The sequence below is a fragment of the Lagenorhynchus albirostris genome, chromosome 16 (assembly GCF_949774975.1).
Source record: "Lagenorhynchus albirostris chromosome 16, mLagAlb1.1, whole genome shotgun sequence".
Taxonomy (NCBI): Eukaryota; Metazoa; Chordata; class Mammalia; order Artiodactyla; family Delphinidae; genus Lagenorhynchus; species Lagenorhynchus albirostris.
Genome location: NC_083110.1, coordinates 30,190,162 through 30,202,759, shown reverse-complemented (window position 1 = coordinate 30,202,759; position 12,598 = coordinate 30,190,162). Strand labels below are relative to the sequence as shown.

Sequence of the window (12,598 nt, the reverse complement as noted above, 5' to 3'; positions counted from 1 at the left end):
TCCTAATCTATTTTTTCTATTCAGAATCATTTATTAAGGACCCACTGGGTACCAACGTTCTGGGCTCTGGAGGTAACATGTTGAGTGAGAAGGTGCCCATCTCTCAAGGAATTGCCGGTCTAGTGGAGGAAACAGACCACCACTGCATGACCTGGATGAGGGTTTAAGTGGGTGTGGGGAAAGAGGGCTTAAGGGAATTTGGATGAACCCAAGTTGGGGAATAGTTCAGTTAGGAGAAGTATAAGGGAGGAGAGGAGCTTGGAGTGACGGCCGGGTTTCCGGATGTGTGGACGGTAGGATTATCCCTAAGAGGGAGACCGTAGAGAGAGAGGAAGATTGAGGAACAGATGCGAGGATGAGGAGGTGGGTTTGGCTGAGCTGAGTTTGAATTGCCCACAGCACAGGCAGAAAGAGACCCCCACTCGTAGCTGGATGAGGGCTCTGCCCTTCAGGGAGAGTCTGGGCTGAGATGGACACTGGGCACCAGAGTATGGAAGTGACAGTGGAGTCTTGGGCTGAGTCTCCTGTCCTCCCAGATAGGAGTCATGGCAGTGCCTACTCCGTCTTTTGGGTTCCCATCGTACATTCCCTCCCTCCTCACAGCACTGAGCGTGCCATGTCCTGGTCTGCTGCTGCCCCCCTCACCGCCCCCCGCCACCACCCCGCCCCGGTATTAGGAGCACCTGAGAAATGGGGGTGCAAAGCACTGGTTTCCAGGTTACTGGGGTCTAATGGCTTGAGGAGGCCTTGATTTTTGCAGCCTCCCCTGTGTGACTCACCTCTCTCTGCTTGTGTCTTTGAGGAAATGTCTAAGGACATCACGTGGAAGGAGAGGGGCTCCTAAAAAGACTTGTGCTGCCAGTGCCATAAACCGCACCCCCCCAGTGAATCAACAGCAAGTTAGGGCCAGAACTGAGAGGGAGGCGATGCTGTCCCATCTCATAGAGGAGGAAATTGTGGCTCAGGAAGGAGCAGTGATGGTTCCTGATTGCATGTACTGCGATGTGAGCAGCAACGGTACTTTGAGAGGGTGAAAGACGAAGATCAGGTTTTGCAGATGGGGGAACAGAATCCCACAGAGGGGAAGCCACTGACCCAGGCTCCCTCAATGGAAACCGTGTCCTGACTCCTGGTTCAGCGCCCATTCCACTGTATACCGTCCCATCCTCCAGGATGGGTGACATCCTTGGCAGGCTAGGGCTTCTGACCCTCAGGAGAAAGTGCCCTGTCAGGCCTCGGCAGACGCCAGGCCCAGATGTCCAGCTGGCCCAAACATTCCATAGGATGCTCTGGTCCTCCCCCCAGCTGTTTGGGACTTCAGGAACATCGGCTGAGAACCTTCCGGGTACCAGGCACGGGATGCGCTTTGGTACAAGTTATCTGAGTGAATCTTCCCAGCAGCTTTCGAAAGCAAAAAAGCCTCTTTCCTTTTGCCAGGTGTGGAAGTAGAGGGCAGAGGGACTCCGCTCTGGCTCCCCCCTGTCAGTGGTAGGGGAGGAAGCAGGCTTTGAGCTGGGTACCTTGACACCCCCTTCATCTCTCCATCACCGAGCACAGTCTCCATCTTGCTGGTCCCCATGGCTCCTAGCTTTGAGAAGGGGACCCTGGGCACTGTCTCAACTCATAGACTTGCTCCTTGAGCTCCACTGAGGGGTCCTACCCTCTGGACTTTCCTCCACCCGACCCAGGCGACAGGTTCTAGACCCAGTTCTGCCACCAGGGCGCCCAGGGAGCCTGGCTAGGCTCTTCTTTCTATTGTGGTCCCCGTTCCCAGTGTGCCCCATGTTGAGGGCTGGGCTGCTTTATATGTACAACTGTCACTTCCAGCTCTGGCCCCTCCTCCTCTCGCAGGCCTGTGTCCAGGGCTGGGGAGAATGACTTTTCTCCATGGGCTTTGGAAAGTGTTCCTTGGGAATTGCGATTCAGGCTTTCCCTCTCCCCGGTCACCAGCCCCTGATCTACAATCCAGATAAAGTGTATTTTCTTTGTGAATCCAAAGTGGGTGGAGGGTAATGGAACAGGGGCCTCTTTCGTTGCTGTCCCGGGATGAAACCACCCAGCTGAATGGGCTCTCGTCGGACTCTTGGAAGGTGGCTTAAAGCCAAGAGGGGACTTGTGGGCCTTTGTCCCTTGAAGGGTGTCCCCTCTCTCCCTTCCACAGCTTTTTGCACATTTTCCACGGGCCCCATGCCGCTCTCCATCCCTGTGGGCGCCCGTCAGTTCTAGTATGTCCCAAAGCCACCAGCCCTACTTGGGGTGAAGGACTGAGGCTGCGTTCACTTCGCTTTCAGATCCAGATTTAAGCATGTCAGTCAAGGTCCCACTATGTGCCAGGTCCCAGGCCAAGTGCTTCCTACCTTCTCTCTTTTTAACATGAGGATGGATTCATCAGCCCACTTAACAAGGGAAGACCCTGAGGCTCAGTGGGGTGAAATGAGCCACTGGGGCTGTGAAGTGGTGGGAGACGGAGCCGAGGCTGGGACCAGATCTGCCGCTTTCTTTCCTTGTCATTCCTGTAATTTCCTCGAAATCCTTTGGTTCCGTTTTACCGTGCTAAAAAACGAGGGCGCCAGCATGGCTTCCACTTGTGTCTGTTGGCCTGTAAACTCCTTTTCAACCTCTCGTGTCTGAAATATCTTTCTTTCAGTTCTTAGCACCTAGGAAGGTGATGATCCCAAAGATGAGCTGCAGAGAAAACCGCGCAGGACTAGGGCCCCAAAGTACTCACTGCCCGAGTTGGAAGGACTCAACGTCGGATGAGGCCTTTAATTCCAGCTCTAGTGTTCACAGAATATTCTGGAAGCTGTCGAGTCTGAATCTAGCCTGCTTGCCTTTCTGGGTTGAAATCCTGGCCCTGTACATATAACTGTGGGACTCTAGGCAAGTAAACTGCTCTGTGCCTTGGTTTCTTCATCTGCCAACAAGGTTAATTGCAGCACCTACTCCATAGGGTTGTTGTGAGGATTAAATACATTTATAAGCGTAACATGCATAGAACTTATTGGCGATTAGTGGTAGTAAGCACTGATTAGTGGTAGCAGTGGTAGAAATGGGTGCGTTGGGTCTGAGGAGGGGACTGGGCCATTATTCTGGCTTTTTTTTTGCTCTTGCTATGATGTCCAGGGCTGGGGCCCAGATGGGGAGCTGTGGCCTGGGGGTCCTGACTGTCCTGTTCTTTCCTGTCTGGCTACCCTGGTGGGTACATGGAGAGCAAGGGGCGGGAAGTGGGGCATGCATTTCTGTGTCCTTGGTTCCCGGGAAAGAGCTGGGGTATACATGTGAGACCCTGAAAATTCCAAGATAATGTTAGCCAGATTCAGAGCTCAATGCAGCCCTGGCTGAATGAGTCCTGTGATGAGTTCCAAATGGTGCCGAAGCTTCAGTGCCCAGGAGCAGCTGGGGCAGCTGTGGCCCTGCCCAGGCCTGGGGACTGTTACTCGAACTAATACGAAACATGGCCTGAGACCCCCAGGAACTCTCCTGGCTCCTTCCTGCCAGTTCTCTACCGGGTGGTCCCGTGGCACTCACTGGGCAGCCAGCGGCCCAAGTGGCAGTGCAGAAATTTATCCTGGGGGCCCCAATCCAGAGACAAGCCCTCCTTCCCTGTGTTCGTAACTAAGCTCTAGAGAAGCAGGTAAGGCCAGGGCATCAAGGGCAGCGTCCAGCCCTCTTGCCTGGCCTCCTGCGTTGTGCCCACCTTGCTCTCTTCCCCTGCCTTTAACCAGCCACTCCTGAACCGATTCAGTACGGCAGGCACGGGCGGGGCCACTGTGGCAAAGCTGGCATGGCCCCCGGCCTTGAGTTCTTCTTCTTGCGGGGAAAGGTACAAGCCACAGATGATGCGGTGTGATAGGGGTTGCAAGCGGGGGCAAACAGCTTCTCCAGGAGCCTAGCCCAGGCTGGGTGTGTGTATGGGGTACCTAGGAGGGCTTTCTGGGGAGAGGTAGAAGCTCAAACATGGTGGACACAGGAGTCAGCCAGGCTGACTCCTTCCAGGGGAAGGAGTGTGTAATAGACACTCCTTTGTTGCAGGCAAAGATAGTGGTGTCTGCAAAGCTAGAGAACTGCGGGGTGGGTTATGGGGAGAGAAGAGGAAGAAGAAGAGCAGGCAGCAGGTAGTTCCTCCTGGCTGGGCATCACGTGTGGGGATGTGGGTGGAGACAGTGCACTGGAGAGGTGGTCAGGACCAGTTAAGGAGCCCTTGGTAGCTATGCTATGGAGTTTCAACTCTACACAGAGGGCAGTGGAGGCCTGGGGTTGGGGTTGTGGTAGGTGAACCAAAGGAACTTATTCCTGCTTTAGGAATATCATCTCCGGAAATGATGAAGGGGAGAAGGCAAGCTTGGATGCCAGGGGAGCATCCCAGAGCTGCTGTTTCATCTAGGAAGGAGGAAATGGTGACATGGGACGGGGTGGTGGCTGTGGGGATAGACTGGAACAGACAGCTTTAAGAGTCATTTAGTGCTTTGTGATTGAGTGAATGTGTTAGTAATTGAAAGGAAGAGGGAAGGCTCAAGAATGACAGCTCTCTGCAACATTCCTGCCAAGGTTTCCTCAGCCTCTTCTTGCATACCTCCAGTTACAGGCAGCTCACTACCTAATTGTTTAGCAAGGTAGTAGTTACATACTTTAGTTTAAATCTGTCCACATGTGCGCTTAAGGCTGCAAAACCAAACATAAACCTTACGCTATAATAGCCTACTAGGCGTTTGAAGGCAATACAATCCACACATTCTCACCTTTTTCATTGTTTTTGTTGTCGTTGTTATGTGAATGTTCTCAGATTTGTCCATCTAACTTGGACATTTTGTCCTGTCCTATTCTATTTTATTTTGGGCAAACAAGAATACCAAATACTAAATTTACAAAAGGAGCTACACCTGTCATGTTGAGTAGAATAGCCTCATCCCTTTGTTCAGCATACTCTCTTCTGGTAGATGATTCTAGCAGGAAGTCAAGTTATAATTAGTAGGTCCCTTGGTAAGCATGAAAACAGAGTCAAGGGAGTTAGCTCACTGATGTCAAGATGCTCAGAAAGTAAGTAATTGGCCCAAAGTCACACTAGGAGAATGGAGGGAGGGAAGGATGAGAGGCAGAAGCCCAGGCAGGAGGCAAGTGTAGAAATCCAGAACAGACCCACATGGCAGGAGTGGGGAGAGAGAGAGGCCTCGAGGAAGCCAGTTTGAAGGTGGCTTTCACGGGGCGTGGCTTGGGGGTGAGAGATTCTGCGGGCGGTCGATGACCTCAGGGGGTGGGTGGTGGTGGTCTTTGTTCCTTGAAGGCACGTCCAGGAGGAGTGGGTCAGCAGTGGTGTCCAGCGGGGATGTTGAGCTCGGATGTGACGTGGTGTGTTGGAGGTGCCTGGGAGACCCCCAGGAGAGGTCCAGCCGGCAGCAGCTCCCTGCGGAGAAGCATCGCGGTCACGCCTGCCTCCCCTGTGACACTGAGTGCAGATCCCTCCTGGGCTGTTCCACAGCTGGCCATGCTCCAGGCCCAGGACAAAGGACCCCCCCCCCATTCCAGCACAGGGCTGCTCTCTGCGGGGGCCCCTCTCCAGCACAGCTGAGGGGCCACTCGTCCCCACCTGGGACCCACTGCCTCACACCACTCTGCAGGGCCAGGCCGTGGTCCCCGGAGATTTGGTTCCGGGAATCATGGCACTTCCGGTTACTGGCATGTCCAGGGACCTCTGGGGTCAACTAGGGACGGCGGAGCTGTCCCTCTGGAGTCAGGCTAGCTGATCTGGAAGAATAAGGGGTCAGAACAAGCCCAGAGAAGTTCAGGGCTCAGGCAGCTCATTGCAGCCACGTAAGGAGGTGGTTGGGCATCGCTGGGCACGTGGTGAGGCCAGAACACACCCTGCACAGACGCTCTTAGCGATATGGGCTGATGGTCCTGTCGGGAGGTGGCCCTGACAGCTGTGTGACTTTAGACAGCCTCTTGAGCTCTCTGAGCCTCTGCCTTTTCCCCCTGCTTCTTCACAGTTGTTGTCAAGAGCAAATGAGGTAATAAACGGACAAGCCCGTTCTCAACTATACTGCAACGCTGTGTGAGAGGTAAACAGATCCAATATGCACATGAACACGCACACACACCCACACACACGAGAGAGACAGAAAGAGAGAGAGAGAGGCACACAGACAGAGCCACAGAGACCTTGAGACACAGACACACAGAGAAAAAAAAGATAGAGGAATAAGGAGTGAGAGGGAAACAGAGAAAGTTAGAAAGACTAAGAGAGAAGAGATATGGGGTGAGGAAGAGAGCAGGAATTGGGGAAATCACGAGGAGTTGAAAACGAGAGCAGAAGAGTGAGTGAGCAGAAGTGGGTGAGCGAGGCCAGGGCCTGGGGACAGAGGGACAGGGTGGAGGATACAGGGAGGGGGCAGGAAAGGGGCCTGGACTGAGGGTCTGGCTGGCCCTCACTCCCTCGCTGGGCGCTGCAGCCTTTGGCCCGGGCCCCTCCTGGTTAGTGTGCTCAGAGCACGGAGCCAGGTGTCCCCAGGCTACCTGCAGGCCAGGAAGTCTTGTGGTGCCCCCGAGCCTACCATGGCCAGTGGGCACACCCAGATCCTGCCCTGAAGAGGCCCCGCGAGGAGCGCTGAGCTGTGAAGTGAGGCACCGGGCTGCCCAGCACCGGTGGCCCTACTCAGAGGTGGGTCGGGCAGCGGGAGTCTGGGCGCTGGCTGGCCCGACAGCATGCCCTCCCAGCGCCCTATGCAGAGCACCCCTTTCCCGGCCTCAGTTTCCCCTCTGCAAGATGGTGCTCCCGCAGGGCCCTGTGAGTTCGGAGACCCAGGCAGCCTGGCGTCACACCCCCTCCCTTTGAACAAGGGCAGCCACAGACTTTTTCCTCTTTGCGATGATTATTTGAAAGTCGAGTTTACCTGTCTCTCCAGTTCCTGTTCTCCCTGCAAGTAGCCTTTGTCCACCAACCCCTCCAGCCCCTTGACTGGGTGTCTCCTTCCCATCTTTGTCCCAGGAAAGGCTGGGCCTCTGATGACCCCCAAGGGGCAGTATCACATTGTAAGGAGCTGGACCAGGCCCAAGACAGCTAAATGGCTGTCGTCTGGGCCCGGAGGTTTCGGAGAGAGGAGCCTGGAGCATTAGGAGGCCTGCACAAAGCATTTCCTTTGAAAGGGGAGGTCCCTGCTTAGTGAAGAATCCACCTCAAGAATCCACAACGGGCTGGCGCTCTGGGCGAAGGTCAGGAGAAGGGTGTCAGGGTGGAGTAGAGTAGGATGAAGTCACCGTGTCCCCTCTTCCCTCAGCTGGAGCCCCCTCTCTGCCCAGAGCTGTGGCCAGAGTCCCATAAGCAGGGCTGGAGGGATGGGCCAGTCTGTCTCACCCACCCCTGCCTGGGATCTAGGACCCCCAGATGTGGCAGCCAGCACCACCTCTGGGGAGCCACCTGGAGCCCCTTGGAGGTAAGAGTCAAGTTACACTTCTGGCTTTTGAGGCAGGAGGACATCCTCTTTAACAGAGGGCACAGAGGTCACATCTCTTGCCCAAGGGCATGCTGCTAGGCAGTCTTTTCTAGAACCAGGGCAGAAATGCTGGTCTTTTGACTTGAGAATATTGGGGACAGTGGCCTGTTCCCAGGGTCTGCTTCAATGAGATGGGCCGCCTTTCCTGAGCAATGATATATGGAGGAAGTGGCTGCCCCAAGTCCTTGCAGCAATGCTGGAGGGGGTGATGGTGGTGATGGTGGTGGACATGGTGACAGGTCTTCAGCCTCAAATCCAACTCAGAAAGAGCAAGATGAGCCCGAGTCGACCTCTGCTGAATTCCCCTCCCTCGTACCGGGCCGGACAATTAGCAGGTGCACGATAAATATCTGTGAATGAGTGAATGAATTCACCCACCGCGCTGAGAGTCTGATGCGTCAGAAAGGCAGAAGCATGGGCGGTTGGAACCAGCCCTGTGGTGTAGGCTTGTGGATGCTGTGAACCGTCTGCTGCTTCCTGCAGCCCCTCCCCAGGCCTGACTTGAGAGGGTGGTAGGATGTTTCTGTTTGAGGAGGGACCCGGAGAGATAAGAGATCTCTTTTCTCCATGGAGTGGCCTCCCATCCTCTGGAGTTTGGTACCGGGGAAGAGGCCGATTCAGACCTGGGCTGGGCTCTGGGTCTGTAATTGACACGCCTAGAATTCCTTCCTCATTTCTCCTGCCTGCATACCAGCCAACTTTCTTACCCATCCCCTATTTATCAAATTTTCTTTAGGCTCTTGCCCTGTGCCAGGCCAGTGCTGGGATGGAACGGTGACAAGGCTGATACCAAAGAGAGAGATGCAGTTTAGGGGTCACAGGAGCTCACCGTCTGGCAGGGGAGTGACCACAATCATAAAATTGTCAGGTGCTGTCAATATGACTGGATACTCAGGTGAGAGTTGGGGCAAGGACTCAGAGCCAGGTGGGGAGACTGATCCTTTCTTCCTAGAGGCAGGAATTTGATCCGGACCTTGAGGGATACGTAGGATTCAGGAGTCAGAGTAGGGGAGAGGGAGGTGCGTGTACTGAGACACAGGTAGAAAGGTGGGGTGTGCTCACAAAAGTGTTTGGTGGGGCTGAGCCTCGAGTTGTTGGGATAGAGGGTGGGCTTGGTGGGAGACGCGGTTGGAACACTAGGTTGGAGTCAGAGTGCGAATGGACAAATGCAAAGGCCTTTGGAAGTTTTCTGGGGGCAGTGAGCAGTTACAAACCATGATGGTCATGACTATAGCTGTTATCCAGGAAGAACGTCCGTGCCAGGTAGAGGGTCGTTCGGCAAAGGCCTATAGAGAGGATGAAAGACCTGGGAGGTGGGGAGGGTAATGGTGATACTGACGGTGAGAGCGATAAGGGTGCTGAAAAGGGTGGGTGATGGTTGCTATGATGATGGTGATGGTGATAATCATGCTGGTGGTGGCGAGATGGTGATGGTTTGATGATGGCGGCAGTGGTGATGATTCAGGCCCCTGACGGCAGCCTGGGCTCTGTTGTTTGACAGAGCCTTGGGGAGATGGGGGTGGGGGCTGAGAGAACTTGCCACGGGCGCTCCTTTCTCTCTTCTCCCTCAGCAAGACCTGCACAGCCCCTAAAGCTGTTCAGAGCAGCGGGGGTCCTCTCTGCTTGGTGGGCTCCAAGGAGTGAGTATGGAGTGGGGCTTGGGGAAGCCCCTCCAACACCCAACATTGCCGGAACCTGGGCGGCCGGTCCAGTCCAGACGCAGCGCCCACTCAGCACATGGCCTTGCCCACCATGGGACCCAGGTGGGACCCAGCTGCAAATGGCAGCCTGGCCTGTGCTGCCCTTTCCCACTACAGGCCCTCGCACCAAGCAGGAATGTCCTCAGGAAACGGGTTACCTCTCTCCTGGGGGTACTTCTGGATTCCCACTTGCAGCTCCAGCCAGGATGTTTTGCAATGAGCTTAGAGAAAGCATTCATTCCGGGAAGACTCAAGGAGTGGAATGCTCCCTGCCAGCAGGGGTGTGGGTAAGAGGGCGCAGGGCTGCCTGCTGGGCTGGGGCGGGCTGAGGCGGGGGTGAGGTAGGCAGGGGGCAGTGCGGGCTGCCTGGTGGGCCCGTTCCTCAGCCCTCGGTGACTTTGGCCTCTGGGCTGTTTATCTGTCTGCTTGTCCATCTGGCTTAGAGGAGCTGGCTGGTTCAAGCTAGTCCCCCAAGCTGTCTGCTTATTATACGGTACCTTGAGCTTTGTTTTATTTTATTTTTGAATATTTTTGAATACGACTCAGAAGTGATTACTAAATGAAAAGGTATACTCAGCCCCAACCCTGCTGCTTCTGGCCATGCCCCCATGACCCCTATAAATAACAACCCCCCCAGCCCCTGTTTTTTGTTTATTCACCCAGTGTTTCTGTTTGCAGAATAAGCAGCCACGTAGCTGCATTTGGATCGCCCACATTTCCTACCCCAGCAGAAGCATTCTGTGTGCCTTGCTTTGCACCTTGTTTTTTCCCACTGAACAGTCTTACCTGGAGATCCCTCCACACTGGTAACGTGGAGACCTGCGTAGTCCTCTGTTGGAAGGGCTGAGTATAATCATTTCAGGCTTTTGAGTTTTAAAACCCAGGTGCCTACAAATACTGGGCTGATTCCCCAGCTGGGCATTTTATAATTTTTCCAGGACCCCAACCCAAAGTGCCCGAGTCTTCCCTCCCTGTACAGCCCTGCTAATGCCATGGTCTCCTGCGATTCTTCCCTCCTTCCCATGTGGACGCATTACTGTTCATGCTTTGCAGGGAGGAATCTGAGGAATTGCAAAATCAAGTAACACACCTAAAGGGCTAACTAGTGAGTGATGAACTCTGGGATTTGGATCCCAAGCAGTCTGGGTCTAGACTCCTTCCTCTCCATGATGTCACACTGCTGGGGAATATAGAGCTACCTCGTCCCCCCTCTTCAGGAGCCACATGGAGCCCCTGAGCCCAGAGAGGGGCGGGAACTTGGTCAAGGTCACAGAGCTGCGCACTAGCAACTCCCAGAGGGGAAGCATCACTTGGTCTCCAATGGGTACCTGATGCTCGCCCGTATGTGAGTGAGGGCTCCCCAGGAGGACTCCTCTCCTCTGAACTCCTAGGCTTCAAGCTCACAGTGGCTTCTCTGCCCACTTGCCAGGCTTAATGTCAGACTCACAGAAGCTCGCCGCTAAACGATTTAACAGTTTCATTGCACAGATGGGCATACCGAGGCAGGAGGGAGAAGGGGAAAGGTCACACAATCCAACTGCAGCAGAACTGGGGTAGATTCCAGGTCCCATGACTGGTAGTCTGGGCATCCATCCAGGCCCCAGCTTGCCTAAAGCCAGCACCCTCCTTACCTGGCAGTGTCGGTGTGCCTCCCTTCCAAGCTTCCTCTTGGCTTCTTTCAAGATGACCACTTCCTCTCAGTCCTTGCCCATGGGTCAGGAAACTCCATTTCCATTCGTGTTCATTGGCTAAGGCGGTCTCTGCCTGCAGAGGGGTTTGTGCATGAAATCCTGGCAAAGTCGGCAGCTGAAATAACATCCTCGTCAGTGTAAAACTCAAGGGCTGACTGTGTGTGTGCATGCATATGTGTAGGAATGTATTGTGTATATGTGCATATGTGTATTATTTGTGTATATGTGTACTGTGTGTACATATGTGTCCTGGTGTATTGCGTATGTGTATGCATGTGTGCATGTGTATTGAACTTGCGTGCATTTATGCATGTGCATGCGTATATTGTGTACGGTGCACATATGTGTGGACATGTGTATTATATATGTATGTGTGAATATGTGTGTTGTGTATATATGTTTGCGTGTGTATTGCGTATCTTGTATATGTGTGTGCATGTGTCTTATGTATGTGTGTGCGCATGTGTACGTTGGGTACATGTGTGTATGCATGTGTGTATGTGCATGTGTGTGTGGCAGTCAAGGCTCAAACACATAGACCCACAGCCTTCCCTCCACGATCTCTTGGTGTTGAACCTTTTTCATTCTCCAAAGAGATGCAGTTTGAAAGATCTATAGGTCCTGGGTGGCCTTGAGATTCCTTTGGCACCTGGAGGTGGGGAACAGCCTGAGGCGGGCGGCCACCTCTGCTGGTGGTCTGAGGGCAGGCTCAGGCCCCAGGGAAACTTAAGATCTTCTGGTGAACGTGTGATTTTAGACAGATCACTTCCTCCTTCTCGTCTCAGCTTTCCCTCCCATAAAGTGGAGGTATAACGTCTGTTTTGTTTTACCCCCAGGGGCATCCTGAGGACGAGGTGAACTACTTGTTTTGGAAACTGTACCAAACTCTTCCCAATTCTGTGATTTCCAAGTTTTGCAGGCAAAAGAAATCGCACTACAATGTTGTCCTGTATCTGTATACTCACGTATGAATGCAAAGCTGAATTTAATTTTGCGTAGGAGTGTTTGGGAACTAGGGTCCTATACTTGAGGGCGTGGGTGCCTGTGTGTGTTAATTAGGATTTCCTTACAATTGCGTACCGTCTGCATGGAGCAGAGCAGGGCCTAGCGGGTCAGTTTGGGTTTGAATCCCACTGCTACCCCTCGCTTGGCTGGCTTGGCTTGAATAAGCCGTAGAACCTGGGTGGGCTTCATCTGCTTCATCTGCGAATGGGCCAATGAGAGTGGCCACTTCCAGAGTCTCGTGGAGATTTGACGGACTAAGCGCTGAAAGCTCTTGACACAGTGGGAGGCTCGCAGATCACATTAGTAGTTCTTAGTTCACCAAGAACTGGAGGAGAAATAGCACCAGTGCCATCACCTCTAAGGCGAATTATTATAAAAAAGAGGATTGTATCCTCCACCCCCACCCTCTGATCTTTTGCTTTGTCCAAAAGCCTGGATTTGATGGTCTTAAGTATTTGATACTTGGGGTGGGTTTTTCTGCTTGAGGGTGAGAGTGCTAGAGGCGGTTGATGGGAGAAGGAAGCTTCTGGATAGACCCGCGGAGCCCCTTGCTTTCCTTTCCTGGATGTACCTTCGTTGCAGAGGAGAATCCCCATGGCTGGGATCAGAGAACCACACGTGTCTTACAGAATGTCCCGCTGTCCCTGGTAGCTCTTGGGAACTTCAATGCTTCACACTCACCAAGAGGGGTTCTGGCTTCAACTGAGTTTGGGAA

General features: G+C 53.6%; 1 long non-coding RNA gene across 1 annotated transcript in view; it reads left to right on the top strand.

Moving 5' to 3' along the window:
* The window catches only part of LOC132507564 (uncharacterized), a 205,047-nt gene that overhangs the window by 128,959 nt on the left and 63,490 nt on the right, over nt 1-12,598 (top strand). The window lies entirely within an intron of this gene.